Below are 6,307 nucleotides of genomic sequence, written 5' to 3'. Positions count from 1 at the left end.
CCAGTGATTGCAGGACTTCGTGGCAAGCCCAATACAGTTGGGACCCAGAATCTTGAGGTCGCCATCACCCATGAATTGCTGAAAGAGCAGGTTATTAGTGCTCTTGGTGAGCTTAAGTGCTCAGTGGATTTTGTGGATGAAGTAGCATTTGTTGTTATCAATGTTTCCCTACCTAAGGCAATGCTGCATTCAGTGACAATATAAAGTGCGCTATTGGATAATAAAGAATGTATACTCACACTACAGTAATAATTCAACCCAAAAAATTATTACTTAGAATAGATTAACATCAAAGAAATGAGTGTGATAGCCACATAAATGAAAAAAGGGTGCATTTATTAATAATATGTAAAACAATGTAATGAGTCCCGGTTCACACTAACGCGACCTGTGAGGCGACCTGGTCGCCTCACAGGTCGCCGTAGGTCGCCTCCCATAGGGAAGCTGCGGACCCGTTCTAATAGGAGCGACACAAGTCGCTCCGACTTAGAAAAAGGGTCCGGAGCTTCTTTGGGGCGACCAGGAGGCGACTGCCATAGACTTCAATGTTATGAAGCCCGTGGCGGCCGCTCCGAGGTCGCGGCGCGCTGCTCGCACCGCGACCTCGGAGGTCGCGGTGCGAAGTAGCGTTGCTCGTATGTGAACGGGCACTAAATAGTCAAAACAAATTATGTATCAAAACATACACAAACAATTGTTATAAAGTGTTCAAATTATTAAACAAAGTGTAACAATGTGCTCTTTTTACATTGTTTCTTGATACTTGAATCAAACACAGTGCTTCTATATTCCTAGTGCTCAAAAAATAATGAAGTTTGCCCAGGATCAGCTGTGTGCCGGTGTCCTATTGAATAATGCCTCCCGTCGAAAAATGCATCGGACGAACTGCACAGTACGTAACGTCACTCCAGCTGATATCCCATTCAGCCGGCGTGATGATGACACTGTGCATGTGCAGTTTCTTGGAGGCATTATCCGACTAGAGGCAAACCGCGGAGAGCGCGGAAGGTGTAGAATCGAAATGTCAAATCTTATTGTTGCAATCTAGACCATCAATCTGCACCAGCAGACTAATCACATTTATTTTGAATGAAATGGATTTATTTGTCTTTTACATCTACAAGGATGATGGGGATTGTCAGGAACCCAACAGTTGGGGCCCAGTTCAATGCTCAAGCAAGTACTTTTCTCTTTCTTCTCAGAATGGGCCAAGCAGTTGTCAGCTTCCCAATGCAGGGGTCTCCTCGAAATCGATAATGTCTTGCAAGCCTATGCTACCTTGGGCACACTGGATTCTCTGGATGTTCTAAAGAATTTCCTTTTTGCAACGTAGAACGCAATACTTGAGCCAATTCAAAGTGCTTCTCCTCAGGTGCGCGGGAGCCTCTGGGGATAGGTATGTCAGGGGACCCTCACTCTACCCCGCCCAGTAGTTTAATTATCCTGCACCATTGTTCCCACTGATGCCATTGCTACAGGGTGGACCACCACCACCTGCAGTCATTTCAGAATGCAAGACAGGTGGAGTTTAATGTCAGATGGGATAGTCTTAAATGTGCAGAAAATCCAAGCAGTTGGGATAGCACTATGGGTGGACTTACTAAAACTTGAGAGTGCAAAATCTGGTCCAGTTCTGCATAGAAACCAATCAGCTTCCAATTTTTTTTTTGTTCACAGCCTAATTGAACAAGCTGAATTTACAAGCTGATTGGCTGCCATGAATAGCTGCACCAGATTTTGCACTCTCCGTTTTATTAAACCAACCCCCTATGTGCACATTCGGGCTCGACTGTTTTTTCTGCATGAGGTCAACACAGCAAGAGTTTCATACCTTTATAAACAAAGGAGAACCGCCGGCAGGTTCCAATAGAGATAGAACTATCATGTCCCTGACCGAATGTAATCTCTACGGGCAGTGTACCTTCTGGACACCCAGGATGCCGAAAGGAACTCACACTAGGTGTATTTGGTTCCCATTGAATGGGTCTTTAACCAGAAGTTCTTTCCCATATCACTCAAGTATGGGGCCTCCCTCAGTTGAACTTGTTTGCATCACCATCCATTCAACCATTGGTGGAGGTAGGTGACACTCTTACTCATCAAAGGAATAGTTATCTAGCAGATGCCATTTCTCTACTACCTTTGGCCATGAAGTTCCAGGGCAGACTGAGGGTCTCACTGTTATAGCAAGCATGCCAAATGCCCCGAAAGCTTTGGGTTTACCCTAGCCATGGAACCTAGTCTGGACTAAGTACTTCAGCTACTAGTGTTTCCACAATACCTGTCCCAGGATGGACTGAAAATTGAGAGGGAAGGATTGGAGGACTTGGGCCGTCCACTGGAAGTTGTTTAATCCTGGAAAGGTTCCAGAAAGGAAGTCAACAAATGCTATTTAGTCCAAAGTCTGGTATAGTCTTCGCAGCTGAGCAGAATTTTGAGGTTGCCCAGTTGCTATCATTTCTTCACATGGATCTGGATTGGGGCTCAGCCTAGTTTCATTAGGGTTTAAATTTCAGCCATTTCAGCACCAGGGAAAATTGTCGTGTGAGCTGCCAGGGGAATGCTTCAGGAGGTTGGTCCTGAGAAGGTATAGTATTCCCCAGTGGGTTTTTATTCAGGTCCTGGATTTCCTTGCCAGGACTCTGCATCATCAGAAAGCAGTCCTCAGTGGGTGGTCATTCGAGAGGCAGTCTCTCGCGATAACTTCAGGTGATAACTTCAAGGGGCAGAGTATTGCATTTGCATGCACTTGGGGCTACAGGTTCCTACATCTTATTCCTTCAGGACAAGTTTGAGCCTATGCCCCTCAAGCACTTTTGTTCCCACGGTGGCTTTGGTTTTCATCCTACAAACAAAGTGGCAGTTCCATTCTTTCCAGCAGAGACAGCACCTAACCTACAAAAGCTGGATATAACAAGTGTCTAAAATGCCTAGCTTCAAGCAGCTTCCTAGTTAAAAATCTTCCGGGAGGCTGTTTGTGTTTCCATCAGGCAAGTTCAAAGGAGGAAGCAACAGCAAAACCTTGTCACCTTGGAGTGTCAAGGTCATCCAGAAAACCTAAAGTGCAGCCAGGCAAGAGCTTCCAGAAGTGATAGAGGCTCTTTCAGCTAGGTCCATTTTTACATCATTTAGGTTTTGGGCAACGCATGCAAAATGCCTATAGAGACATCTGTAAAGCAGCAGGCAGGTTGCCGCAGTGCTCAGTAGCTATAGGGAAGATACAGGGGCTTGTACGCCAATGGACTTTGACAAAATGATGGACAAGGCTTCCATGTTTATTGTAATAAAGTTTGATCATACATTTTAGCCCCCCCTGTTTAGCTCATTATTTATCACATGTATGCTGCCAAAATGGAAAATTGTATCATATACTTACTGTAATTTTCCTTTCCTGATGCCAGTCCATGGCAGCATACAAAGCCTGCCTTTTTTGATCTTGTTATTTTTACGGAGAATGGGGGAGGTTGCTATAGCTTTAAAGTGGTAGTATACTCCACTTTTGAGCTTTTACCTACAGCCTTTAACAGTAGCGGCTGGTGCTCCATGGGTGGGGCGGGGGGTTGGGGGTAGGGGTCGACCGACTGCATTATCCCCCCCCCGGACCACACCAGGCCGCACACACCATCGCACATGACCCCCCCCGGTCCACAGCGAGACAGGAGAGGAGAGGACAGACAGGACAGGCAGGCAGGCAGGCAGGACCCCCCCCCCCCGGTCCACAGCGAGACAGGAGAGGACAGACAGGACAGGCAGGCAGGACCCCCCCCCCCGCTCACTCACCCTGGATGCAGCAGCAGGCGGCAGCAGCGGCTTTGGCTTCTTCCCCTTGTCTTCTGCGTCTCCTCCTTCCTCCTCCATGCCCAATGGCATGGCTTCTCCTTTTGGTCAATCGGGAAACGGGTCTTAAAACCCGCTTCCTGATTGGCCAGGAGGAGGATCCGTGTGACAATAGTGAATTTTCATTCGCTATTGTCACACAACTGGGTGGGCTCGTGGCGCAGAGCAGTGCCCACCCTTATTTTTAGCCTGTGAGAGCCTCCTGCTCTAATCACATGGTTAAAAAAAAAAAGCCCCATTGAACTCCATGCGTCCGGCACCCCGCATGTAGATTAGAGGGTCGGACGCATGGATGGGGGGGCGGCCCCTGCGCCCCATATGACCAGCCGCCACTGGCCCATAATAAGGCTTACCTGTAGGTAAAATTATTATCTCCTAAACCTGCACGGTTTAGGAGATATTCACCCTGCATGCAGCCGCTGACACCAGCAGCCCATGCGCTCTGAAGGTCCGGTGTACCTTGCCGAACCTTCAGAACTCCTTGCCGGCTCCTTGCCAGAAAGTGAAGTAGCGTGCGCATGCGTGGGAGTAACATCAGCGTGACTCTGGCCACTCACAGCCCTGGAGACGCCGAACCCGGAAGAGACGAAGAGGGAATATGCTAGCACCCTCAGCGGTGTCCAGGTGACTGTGTGGAGCTTTGTTCTAAGGTAAGTATACTAGCATACTAGCACATTATGTCATTGTCCTGCAGGTTTTTTTGTTTTTTTTTTACACAGGGGATACAACCGCTTTAATTTTAAAGATTTAAACAGGTACTGTGGGTGAACATAGGGGCGGAGCAATATCACATGTATGCTGCCATTGATTGGCATCAGGAAAGAAAAATGATGGTAAATATTTGATACATTTTTCTGTTTCTATGTATTAAATGTTTATTTGCAAATCAATGATTGTATATAGATAGTAAAAAAAAAAAACAAATAAAAAAACAACAATTACAAAATGTATAGCCTTTGTATCATAATAGAAAAGATAGGCAACAAATATTTCTTATTTTTTTAAAACTGTAGTTTTTTTTTTCTGATTGTACATTTTTGAACTCTATATCTAAATCATGATGACATGCATTTAATTCTTGCTCCAGGCAGCCTGGAGGGAGTACGCTAGTTTTAGAGTGCCCTTCCTCAGATAAATACTTTTATTGATTTTTCTGAATGTATTTTTAAATTAGTGATATCCCTGATGATAAATAAAAAAGTCCAGTTGTCTAAAAAAAAAAATGCAAAACACAGAAATTGCCTCATGTTTAGGCTGTGGAATTTTTGGAAAATAAAAATCCCCCAATTTAGGTTGTTTAATTTTTTTTATTAATATCCTCCTCCGTAGTTATTAGTAAAACACACCTTATAAAATAGAACTCAAAAACATTAAAGGCAAGTTGATTATGTTTTATGTTAGGCAAGCAAGGATTTCACAAGAGTAAATTGGCACGAGGTCTCACATTGAAACAGCTGTACACTGTAATAATGTATGATGTGATTTATTGATACAATTTATATGGTGGTATGATATGCATTATATGCAGAGATGTATAGTAACGAAGTAGAACTACTTAAGTACTGTACTTAAGTACCGAAATGCGGTATCTGTACTTTCCTAGAGTAGAATTTTTTTCTCCTACTTCTACTTTTACTTCACTACATTTTTTCGATGATTTCGATACTTCTACTCAAGTATTTTTTTTTTGTGCTGCATAGTTACTCGTTACTTTTAAAAAAATTACCACTGCCAGAACAGTAGATGGCAGGTTGCATAAAGCTCAAAAAAATGTGTATAATGTCATGTGTAAATCAGCGCATACGAAAATAAAGGCTGTGTATAATAAAAGCTGCTAAACCAAATATTTCCAATAAAAAGAAAATATGAAACAAACAAATAAATGGTGCTACAGCGCTTAAAGTGCATCAAGAAACTACTAACAAACACAGGTTAATCATTTGAATAAATCATTTGAAATAATAAAAAACAATATGATGTTCAAACTTTTGACTTGTTTCTTTAATAACTACATAACACAGTACTTGTACTTTTACTTTCAGTACTTGAGTAGAAATTTTTTTTCAAAACTACTGGTACTTTTTACTTTTAGTACTTAAGTAGCAAATTTTTTGAAAAAACTACTTGCAATACTTAAGTAAAAAAAATGTTGAATACTTTAGTACTTCTACTTAAGTAACTTTTTCTGCGAGCACTTCCACTTCTACTCAAGTCACTTTTTGATCGAGCACTTGTACTTTTACTCAAGTAGAAATTTCGAGTACTTTATACAAGTCTGATTATATGAAATGCCCTTTACTCTGTGAATGTTATAAAGGTGCTGAGTGTATTCTGTATCATATGTTGATGTTCACAGCTTTGAAGATGTGTTCTTAGCACTTTCCTGTACTCACAATTTCGCTGACATTTTCACAGCCTGATAACCTGTAAATTTATGGAGCATGAGTGCAGCCATGTTAGGTTAGCACGT

The sequence above is a fragment of the Pelophylax lessonae genome (assembly GCF_965119305.1).
Source record: "Pelophylax lessonae genome assembly, chromosome: 3".
Taxonomy (NCBI): domain Eukaryota; kingdom Metazoa; phylum Chordata; class Amphibia; order Anura; family Ranidae; genus Pelophylax; species Pelophylax lessonae.
The sequence above is the reverse complement of the archived record's forward strand: the minus strand, read 5'-3'. Positions refer to the sequence as shown.